Source organism: Eptatretus burgeri, chromosome 8 (assembly GCF_056783735.1).
Source record: "Eptatretus burgeri isolate ZD-2024b chromosome 8, Ebu_testis_v1, whole genome shotgun sequence".
In the NCBI taxonomy this organism is placed as follows: domain Eukaryota; kingdom Metazoa; phylum Chordata; class Myxini; order Myxiniformes; family Myxinidae; genus Eptatretus; species Eptatretus burgeri.
The window spans coordinates 94,957,729-94,969,350 of NC_140968.1; the positions used below are offsets into that span (position 1 = coordinate 94,957,729).

At 43.0% G+C, this 11,622-nt stretch overlaps 1 protein-coding gene across 18 annotated transcripts in view; it reads left to right on the plus strand.

The window, feature by feature from the left end:
* The window catches only part of LOC147022305 (CUGBP Elav-like family member 4), a 552,060-nt gene extending 541,030 nt beyond the window's left edge, over nucleotides 1-11,030 (plus strand). For all 18 annotated transcript variants that reach the window (XM_085893037.1, XM_085893038.1, XM_085893040.1 and 15 more), the window contains one exon: nucleotides 7,879-11,030. The gene's annotated coding sequence lies outside the window, so the exon portion shown is untranslated. The remainder of the gene's footprint in view (nucleotides 1-7,878) is intronic.
* The last annotated feature ends 592 nt before the right edge of the window (nucleotides 11,031-11,622 follow it).

The window sequence follows — 11,622 nt, forward strand, 5'->3', positions numbered from 1 at the left end:
TATATATATATATATATATATATATATATATATATACACACACACACACACACATATATGGTCGTAGTTCATGAACTGGTCATCATTTGCGTTAATGGGTCAAAATATTCAATTTTACAGTTTTCTCTGTGTTGATAGACATCACCAAGCTACATGCACTTGTGTGAAAAAAAATTTAGCAAAAAACACTAATTAACGGCGAATATGGTATTTTTAATGATGAACTATCATGGATAATGCATTACCAGGAAAACACATTTTCGCGTTCATCTTGAATTCACCCTTTCTGAGTAAATTGGATGTGGATCAGTTATCCTTTGGCTGTTTTGGACAATTCAAGTGCCAAATTAATCCTGAGAATCTGCTAGATACATAACTATGTAAAGATATTTACAAGATCTCTTTTAGGAGTTTGTACATATTGGTCAGGGTTTGCTGAATAATAACGAGTTGAATAATCAATTTTGCATCATGCAACAGCAAGTCCCAAGTGTTACTCACCTAAAAAATAACAAAATAGATTAGATTAAAGCTTATTGATTGAAATAAATTCAGTTTATTCCAAGTTTGACTCACCACATCCGCCGCCTCCGCCTATTTACTCCACCCCTGACTTGTCTCACTTATTTGCCTGTTACACAAAAACTATTGCATATTTTTTATTTCTGTTTTTTCCACATTAAACTAGACAAAATTACCTTTCTTCTCATACTAAGATATCTAGATATCTCTGGTTTTTCTGGTCTGTAGTCAAAGTGCAAATTGGATGTTTTGAAAAACATGCAACAACTCCACCTTTTTAGGGTGACCAGTTGATAAACTACAACTATATATATATAATTTGAAGTTTTTGTTTGTTTGTTTGTTGGTTTGTTTGTCTGCACACACTAATCTCCTGAACGGTGAAAGATAAGAGGAAACTTCTGAAACAAAAAATGTCGGGACAGGCAAGGCAAGATTTGCGTATTGCGTCACTGAATTGTGAAACCAACTATTTTTAGGTCAAAGGTGAACTGAAGGTGAAACTTCGAAAATCATCCATTTTAATCTGAAAAGTTGTCAATTTTCATCCAATTGACTTGAGAATTAAACAGCAATTGTATAATACATCACTGAATTGGGAAAACAACTATTTTTGAGATCAAAATGTCAAAGGTCAACTCAAGGTCAAACTAATAAAATCATCAATTTTCAACTGAAAAATCGTCAATTTACATCCTATTAACTTGGAAGTTGAACAGGATTTGCATAATCCATCACTGAATTGGGAAAGCAACTATTTTTGAGGTCAAAGGTTAACTCAAGGTCAAACTTCTAAAATCAACAAATTTAATCTGAAAAATCGTCAATTTTCATGTGATTAACCTGAAGATTAAGCAGCAATTGCATAGTGCATCACTGAATTTGGAAACTATTTTTGAGGTCAAAAGGTCAACTCAAGCTAACTGTGCTTTCACTCATTCAAGGTCAGGCTCCTAAAATCAACAATTTCAGTCTGAAAAATCAAATATTTTCATCCTATTGACCTGAGCTTTGCTTAAGATTCTCAATTTTAATCTTGATGAAATGGACAATTTGATGTATCCATGGCAACCTTTGGAGAAGGGGGTGGATTTTACAAGTATCGTGCTCTGCACAATGTTTGTGTGCACAATAAATCAAAAAGTTGTGGACGATTCGGATGAAATTTGGTGGGCAGGTTGGGTGTGTGACGAGGACAAAATGATTCGATTTTCATGAATATTTGAATCCGGATACGATAATCTTTCTGACAATAATTTTAATCCAGATAATGTTTTTTACTTTTATAAGTGATTCTTCACCATCGAGAAATGGGGCCAAAAACTCTATAGAGCATGATATCTTTTAAAAAGTTGTGGACGATTATGACAAAACTCGGTGGATGAGTTTGGTGACACGAGCAAGCCGATTATATTTTTCTTCAGGTCCAAATCCATATCCTGCCTATCAGTGGGATAGAAAATGTAAACTGTGCAGATTGGTGGGGGTTATTTGTGAATATAAGTGAGCCAGACGCCTCACGTGCAACAAACCAAAATCTATGCTGTGAGATTTCAAATTCGAATCCTACTGTCGGATTTAAACCTCGGATCCCACTGTGCAAATTGAACATCGGATACCAGTATCATGAGCTACCTGCTCCATTGTTTTCAGAGCACATGACCGATGATACTGTGATTCGTGGTTCAAATCCCATTTCTTGTGTTAATTTGTCTACCCAACTCATTCACCATGTTTTGTCCGAATCCATCCATTAATTTTTGAAATTTCTTGCTAGATATCATTATTGTCCCAATCTCTCAATGGTGAAGAATTACTTTAAAAAATAAATAATTCTTGTATCTGGATCCAGATCTTCACCAAAATCGAATAAATTATTCCTTGTCACACACCCAACCTGTCCACCAAGCTTCGTCCGAATCTGTCCATAACTTTTTGAGATATCTTGCTCACAGGCAACCAAACAGACAGACAGACAAACGAAGATGAATACATAGCCTCCATCCACCTTCAATGTCGGAGGTAAAAAATCAAATGTACAACCCAGAGCATTGTGAATCTACCCAAATATTTTCAGAAAATGTAGGTGCAGCACATATGGTTATATCAACTTCGAACTTAATTGGGAGCTTGGAAGAGTGTCATGCACATAGCACTGCGAACTGAGCTTTCTCAATTTACGGGAAGAGAACACAGCTTAGCATTACACCCCATGGGTCAGAGTGTAGATACACTGATCCACATGCTCACCGGGCAGAAGGTACAAACACCACTGGGGATCCATATACTTACCATGCCGGACAAGGTGTACACGCTGTAATATGGTACCAAACACCACATTGCGTACTGCACATTTAGATAAATATGGCACCAGATAAAATCATACTGATGCAGTTTTAATTATGGCACCGGCTAAAGGGGAGGTAATACGATAGTAGCACTTTCTCACATCTGTGGTGGGTATGGCAGGAGATCACTGTGGACTACGACCATTGGAATGATAACCAACGAGTGCCTTTTCACAGCCTGATGCAAAGCACACTCAGTGGTGCATTGTATACCTTGCGAGTCCTTCATACTCGTTTTTATGGCACCAGAGAGATCATAGCAAATGCTGAAACGAGCAAACATGGAAAAGGCCATGTTAGGTCACGTGCAAGTTCACACATAACCTTGCTTGCAAATGTTGTCATGGACAAAATCAATGTACCCTTGAGGCCAGAACTGCATGCAGCGTTGCCAAAGCAAGAGAGGGATGCATAATTAATCAACGCTTAGTAGGTAGGTACATGAATGCGTCTCCAAAATCCCAACCACAGCACAGCTCCATAGTGTCCAGAGACTGAGACACAAGGAAATCTAACTACAATGGAGCAAGCGTGGATGTCACCGAAACCCCAAAATTAACGTTTGGTGGAAATAGCACCACTGTTGGTAGTAGCTGGTATTACAAATCATCTTCATTTTGTTATGACGAGCAAAGCCTGCCGTCAATTCGCTGACGGACCAATTAATCATCCTGTTTGCCAAAAATTTTGAGTGAGAAGGAAAGGAGGACATTTACCCATGCATAGAGTGTCATAACCCCCACCCCCACCCCCATCCCCATCCTCATGTCCCACTCCCTTCATTCCCCACCCCCCACTCTTCCTGAGGTCTCCGCTAGAAATCTCACGATGAGGAGCTTTGACAGGCCCATTCATTTTTTGTTTTTTTTTTGGTGGGGGAAGGGAAGGGAAGGGAAGGGGAGGATAAATTTACCCGTGCGAAGAGTGCTTTAACCTCACCATTGCCCAGGCTAAAAAAGTACCCTCTGCCACCACCACAAGGTGGTGCTACACGGTACACATTTACAAAGAGAATTTACTCAACACCAGCCCCCCCATTCCCCCGTTTGAGGCCGTGGCCACATAGCCTTTGTTACCCCACACACAAAGGAGAGAGGTCAGACGGACTGTATATATACAGTATGGATATATATATATATATATATATATATATATATATATATATATATATATATATATATATATATTTGTTACGGTTCTGGGAACCGTATGCATACAAACATACAGTTGTCCCGAAGTTCGTTAAGCCATTAGTATATGTGCAGATAGATTCCTCCCTTGTGTGTAGTGGGAAGACACTGGGGTGCGTTGCGATGGGTTTTTTTAGTTTGGATTATAAATCATTTCTTCCCTTTTATTTTATTTCCCCTGTTTTTGGAGCCGCAGTACCTTCCTCTTGCTTGATACTCTCGTTTGGGCTGGACAAGCGCTTCACCGCCTACTCGCCTAACCAGAGACTCGTTTTTTAGAGGCAAAATCTTGCAGTAGTTCCTTCGAGGTGGGTCCTTACACACGTGGAGTGGGCGGGCTTGCCGGCCTGGCCGAAATCCCTCCCAGAAAGGGCAGACCCCACGAAGGCCCTGTCCAATCGGGACGGATGACGACGTCAGCTTCGCCAAGGCCCCTCCCCGCCCAGGGGATCTATAAAGTACAAAGCGATCCTCAGAGGAGGGTTGAGTGCTTGGAGTTCGTAGTTGGATTTGAGGGTTCGTTTTGTGGGGGGGGGGGGGTTGAGTTGGTGGAAGGGTCTTGAGAAAGAAAGAAGGAAGGTCGTTGGTTCTTTGGTGGTCAGAGAGTTCGGTGGGTTCGTTGGCATTGTTGCAAAGTGTCTACCCACGTCTCACCTTGGCGGCCCGCGCTCTCCACTCAAGCTCCTTCACGGACACGAACTCCACACGTACGGTTGTGGCTGACCAACTCAAACTGTCAGGTGCCGCACCACGGAGCATCCCTCCCCCCCGAATCTCTCAGGTACCGAGAACTGCAACCTCAACTCCCTCCCTTCCGAAATGCGAAAGGTCCCCTTTTCTTTTAATGGGGTTTATTTTGTCTGAGTGTGTGGCGCCTGTCCTTTAAGTAAATTGTATAAGTTTTTGATTACTGTAATTCTTGCCTGTATTATTCTCGCGACAAGTCTGCTCTGCGTCCTCTTTTGTAAGTTGCTTGCATAATTGTCGCACCACACATCTCTCTTCTGTCCCCTGCATAACACACCAATAAACCTGTTCCTGTGCCACATGATTTTCCTCACCTTAGTGTAAATAAATTATTGTAGAAATGTTCCCAGTTCGTCTTTGTCTTTTCCTCCATTGGTCCAGCATGGTTCGGATCTGAGTTTAGCCGGGTCTTTATCCCCGATAATAATCTGTTCATTCTAGCCGGTACGTCCTTGGCAGTTCCGCTCGGCTGCATCTGATCCGGAGTTGGTAGTTGGTACTCTACCGTAGTTGGTGGAGTGACCCGGTTCTGGCAAGGCGTACCGAGGGCGTGGTTCCCCGGTAGTTTAAACCGCGTGGTTAATTAGGTAACTTGATTCTAGACAGGAGGACCCTATGCCACGCGGTTGAGGTATTGGCGTCCACGGTCAGTTAAGCGACCCGCCGCGTCACGGAATTATCCGTCACGGAACGGCCTACAATTCTGGGGAGTCCGGTGGGAGTCGACGTAACTTCCCCCACCTAGCGGTCTTTCTCTACCAGACCCCGGTCCGCAACAATATATATATAGGTATGGAGTACGATATGTTGTGAAATCAAATTTCTTTCAAAAATTATAAAGTGCTTTTCCAAGGCTGGGCCGCAGCACATTGCCCAGCGATGATGGGCCGAGAAGTGCCCACGAGTATTTCAAAATATGAATCGGCATTCACTGTTGTCCTTTTACTTTTGGTTTGCCCTGCGAGAATGATTATTGATAAAGTTTTGTGAGTGTCCAGGCCATAACTTTTTAGTTATTTGAGCTTTTGTCATCAAATTGTCTGGGTTTCTTCGGTAACCACAGAGTGATCATGACAATGGTACATAATGATAGCGAGTCATGAAACACGAGATGCCCCGGGTTTTTAAATCGCTTCCGTGTTTATTTATTTATTTACCGATGAGCTTCAGTGTGTCTGTCCATGCCATAACTTTTTTACCATCTGAGCTTTTGTCATAAAATCTTCAACAAACCTTTATTATGAGAATATGGAGAACAAATGAATTCAATGTATAAATGTGAAATTATTATTATTTTTTTTTTTAGCTGTTTTTTTTCAACTTTAGTTTTCAGTGAAAAGCAGACGTGGCTGGGCTTTGTATTTTGAGGTGCTTTCGTGTTCACGTTGGCATCGTGTGGAGGATTGAGGGGTGTTTGGCATACTCACCACAGTTTCTGAATGTCTGTTTGATGAGAATCAACAGCCATGGGAATCAATCCCAGACCAGTCAATGGTGATAGGGAAGTCTTCAACCACTCAACCAAACAACCAGTTTGGAGGTTACGTGTTTGTTCGTAGAATATTGCTTGTGATGGGGCCGAGTGGTGGGGACCCTTGACTGGCATTTCAGAGGTTGTGGGTTCAAATATTGCTGACGGTGGCAATGTTAAGGTTTTGGATTCTCAACTTATGGAAACTAAACAAATCCAGGGAGATTGTCAGGAAAAACTTACCTGGCTCGTGAGTGACCAATGGGGAAGAAGTAATCTGTCTATCTTACCTGGTTTAGTTGACCTGTGAGACCAGTCCACTCATTGTGGTCGATTATATTCATGCACTGGGAACTTTGACATCCCTCCCACCAATGATCGTCTGTGACTAAACCCCGGTTACCTGTTGTCCTCTGGGTTGGGGTTTCATGGAAAAATAATAATAACTTCCGAGAATTTGCTGCCAAATAATGCAGCTGGCCAAGTATTTCCTTCAATTTAGAGGTACCGCTCGTCATCGTTTTAGTGTGCATGCTTCACAGATCATGAACGTCGGGTACAACGGGTACGCTGTACTCGGCACACTAAGTGGCTTGACTTAGCCAGCCTATTTAGTCCAGTGCAGGATGATGGTCTCCCTCAAAGCGGTTCACTCTGTTCTGTTCTGTTCTGTTCATTGCTATTTCAGGACAGTAAAACAATTTAAATTTCACATCTACATGTGATCTTTGGTCTCCCGATTCTTCCAGGGCCTTCTCTAGGTTGTTGTTGGTGTTGTTGTTGTTGTTGTTGTTGGCCTCCTGTTGTCCGTTCTCCTTGCAATGTGTCCAGCCCATTTCCATTTCAGTTTTTTTGAATGTGACCGGGAATGTCAAGGAATTTTGTTTTCGGTCTGATCCATTTGTTTCTCTTCTCGTCCCTCCTGGTTATGCCAAGCCGGCAACCTTCCACAGCTCTCTTTCCGTTGGTGATCAATTTTTTGCCCTATCTTCTTTCTTAAAAGACCATGTTTCTCTGCCATCCTGCATTGTTTGGAGAACACACCTATTGTAGACTTTCCTTTTCAGACGCAAAAGCAGTTTTCTCCACGATAGACATCAGCTATTTTGGGTCAGGGGGAATTGCTGGAACCTAGCGATGTAAGTTCTAATGTCATTTCAAAAGTAGATGTGGACTTTACCATAGTCTGGTTTTATATATGGAACGTCGATGATTTATTTGAAGTTCCTTTAGCTCACAACCTCGTTTTGTTGTCAGTGGTTCAGTGTTCTCACCTCCTCTTTCCTGACTGGTGATATGTTGCAAGACCCCAATACTTTTCTACCATAATGTCAATACAGTGTTCTCATTCCATCAAATACATCACCGAGTGCCTTGCATATTATACATCTGTCCGATTCAAACATAATCATTAAACAATTGCAGTTTGTGACGTCCTTCCATTTACTATCTGTCTTCACCTACCCTTGTTCCCAAGTTTTTGGGTTTTTTATTTTTAGTTTAGTTATTTCATGTCCATTTTCATGGTTTTCTGTGATATCATCTACTGACCCCCCACACTGCCACCCCTCCAACCTTACCTCCATCCTCTCCCCACCAGGGTGACAGATCTTACTGGCAGGCGCCTCCTCGTGCAAGTGATGGCGCTGGGCGCTAATGAAGAGGAGATCGGTGACAACAAAAACAACACCAACAAAAACAGCAACAGCCACAGAGGCAACAACAGCAAAAAAAAAAAAATTCATTGCGTTTTACATATCACTGCTTCTTTCTGCAACGTTTCTTAGGCGTGGGGAGATGTTGGTGATCGAGTGTGAGGATGGGAATTACGGGAGTGCAATGGGATTGAGTGAAATGAGTGAGTGATACCTACAGTATAGAAGCAGAGAGGTAGAGCAAGTGTTGGAGAAAGGGCGAACACAGTCAAAAAGCTGAGAGATTTTCGAGTCGGGCTGCTTTCCTTGCTGCCTTTCTCAGTTCTTCCCAGGGGGGATGCAAAAAGAAAGAGAGCCTAGACAAAAGGTGTGTGTGTGTGTGTGTGTGTGTGTGTGTGTGTGTGTGTGTATGTGTGTGTGTATCTCTCTCTAAGAATGAGTTGATTACCTGGGAGAGCAAATGAGCTCTTGCAAACTTCCGACGTGAAAACGCGACACAAACTTATCTTCAAGGCTCACGGTAAGCCTAACGCCCGCGGTATAAGATTTGCATAAAAAAATAAAAGTAATTAAAAAAAAAGAGATTAGAAATATTAAAAGGATAAAATTGATTCGGCATTCCGTTATATATATAGATGTGTGAGGGACCAAAGGACCAAACGTTTTTTTCATACCGTAGGCTATAGTTGTACAGAAAAAAGAAAACTTTTTCGCTTCTCGAGCTCCGTGGCGCTAGCTAGCTAGTGCCCAGTACTTCAGAAGCAAAATTATGTAACATGTAAGGGGTGGGGGAGATTCTCATGGTTTGTTAAATGCCACTCATGAGAAGATGGATGATCTTACATTCCAAGCCTGTGCGTTCTCGCTCCAAGCGAGCAAGTGAATCGGAGAGTTCGCTTCGCAGCGTCGCGTTTTACTGAAAAGGAGACTACGGTACGTGACCTTGCTTTTATATTTAAAATAAACTTTAGTAAAAGTAAGTGTTTGAATTGCGAGCACTTGAGTGATGAAGAAGAATCAGATCGGTATGACAGTCAAGGCCCATACAGCATGACAGCACCAATGAACAAGGGGCCACCAAAGTGGTGTCTCAATCTGCTAGTGTACGGGCTGGATGCTGTTCCCAGTTTACGGGCTGGATGCTGTTCCCAGTTTACGGGATGGGTACTGTTCCCAGTTTACGGGCTGGATGCTGTTCCCAGTTTACGGGATGGGTACTGTTCCCAGTTTACGGGCTGGATGCTGTTCCCAGTTTACGGGCTGGATGCTGTTCCCAGTTTACGGGCTGGGTACTGTTCCCAGTTTACGGGCTGGATGCTGTTCCCAGTTTACGGGCTGGGTACTGTTCCCAGTTTACGGGCTGGGTACTGTTCCCAGTTTAGGGGCTGGGTACTGTTCCCAGTTTACGGGCTGGGTACTGTTCCCAGTTTACGGGCTGGGTACTGTTCCCAGTTTACGGGATGGGTACTGTTCCCAGTTTACGGGCTGGATGCTGTTCCCAGTTTACGGGCTGGATGCTGTTCCCAGTTTACGGGCTGGGTACTGTTCCCAGTTTAGGGGCTGGGTACTGTTCCCAGTTTACGGGCTGGGTACTGTTCCCAGTTTACGGGATGGGTACTGTTCCGGGTTTACAGTTCCTGGTTTACAAGCTTGGTACAGTTCCCAGCTTTCAGGCTGGACAATGCTCCTGATTTATAGTTCTCAGCTTACTTAATGGGCACAGTTCCTGGTTTATGAGCTGGGTGCAGTTTCCGATTTTTATGGACCGGACACAGTTCCGGTTTATGAGCCGGACACAGTTCCGGTTTATGGACCGGACACAGTTCTGGTTTATGGGCCGGACACAGTTCCGGTTTATGGACCGGACACAGTTCCGGTTTATGGGCCGGACACAGTTCCGGTTTATGGACCGGACACAGTTCCGGTTTATGGACCGGACACAGTTCCGGTTTATGGACCGGACACAGTTCCGGTTTATGGACCGGACACAGTTCCGGTTTATGAGCCGGACACAGTTCCGGTTTATGGACCGGACACAGTTCCAGTTTATGGACCGGGTGCCGTTCCGCTTTATGAGCTGGGCGCAGTTCCGGTTTATGGACCGGACACAGTTCCGGTTTATGAGCCAGACACAGTTCCGGTTTATGGACTGGGCGCAGTTCCGCTTTATGAGCCGGGCGCAGTTCCGGTTTAACGGGCTGGCTGCAATTCCCAGTTTATGATCGAATAAATTAAAAAATAAAAAAAAATAAAAAAAAACGATATAATGAGAAGGTATTTCTATATACTTAGTAACATTAGATTCTTATTTTTAAAGGAAGGATGCTTGTTACCAAGGTTTCATTTGTTAGTGGGCATGATGCGGGATGTCGGGTGGGAGGTTCTGCAGTTCGATTCCCTCCAATTCCATTGCACTGTGCCCCGCGATGCGTAAAGCGGCGGAGCTATTCAGGGCGCAGATATAGGATGGTGTCTAGAAATAAATTATTATTCCTTTCCATTTGCTCTGCATATCAGTCGGGAAGGTTGTCACTGGGAAGAGATTTTTGGCAAAGGGAGAATGAAGGGCAGTTGGCTATGTGTGAAGAAGAGTGCTATATGATAGATAATACCAGTCCCGCACTGTCAAAAATCTTTTTCACTTTTTTATTCAACGTAGATATTTAGAGCATAGAGATTTAGAGAACTCTTCTTGTAAAGCTTAAATATTAAAACAGAGATGGAGTCCAAGATGATTGCTTGAAGAGAAAAAGCACGGTGCACAAACACGAGCCATCCTCATAGCGATTTGACGATGTATATTAATGACTTATTTATGAATAATTTATCGATTATTTATCGGTTATTGGAAAGGCGCAATTTTGTTGTATTTTAAATGATGGATTATTGAGTGCAGAGAGAACCTTACGAGAGCTTCATGGTTTTATTATTAATTCACCCTCTGGGCTGCGTATTTGCACTGGCTTTTGCCATTGCGTGAAATAGCAACCCACTTTGTCATTCATGTACATATTGGGAGCAGAAATTGCTCTTTCTGCTTGAAGCTTCAATAAAAAGCACAGTTGAATATTAGCACCCCACTCTTGTTCTGCTTTGCTTTTGCTTTTCTAATTTTGCCTTTACACTTGCACTCGAGTGCCTCGGGGTTCGAAACAAGTAAGATATGTGAGTGGGCGTCCGAACGCCCACTGGCATTCCGAAAACTGAGCCTCACCATCTAAGGAGGGCGTGGGGAAACCGTAGCACCTCTGATCACAAAGCCGGTTGAACAGATATGGCCACCTTTTGATTTGGTCTCATGGTCACCTCAATTCGGAGGCTAAATAGACATGCGGACTTCAGATCACAATATATAAGCTGAGTTCGTTGTGCTAATTATATAAAATCCCACAACAAAATCCGAATCGAGTCACAATTTCAACCTCGTAAACACAACATTTCATTATCTTGGTGTGGTGGCAGGCCTGCAAATGCCTGCCGGCTCAATAATGTCCTGTGTGATTATAAGATGTAGATGAATTGACAGGACCGGATTCAGTAGAACAGCACTGAGATCGGGATAAGAAGAAGAAATATTCAAACTTTTGCAGGTGGTCAAGGTGGTTCGATGAGCTGCTGTGGCGGTGGTCCTGCATCAATGTGAAAGGAAAGACAACGCTGTTGAAGGCTCGTAAACATGGAAGCAGCGT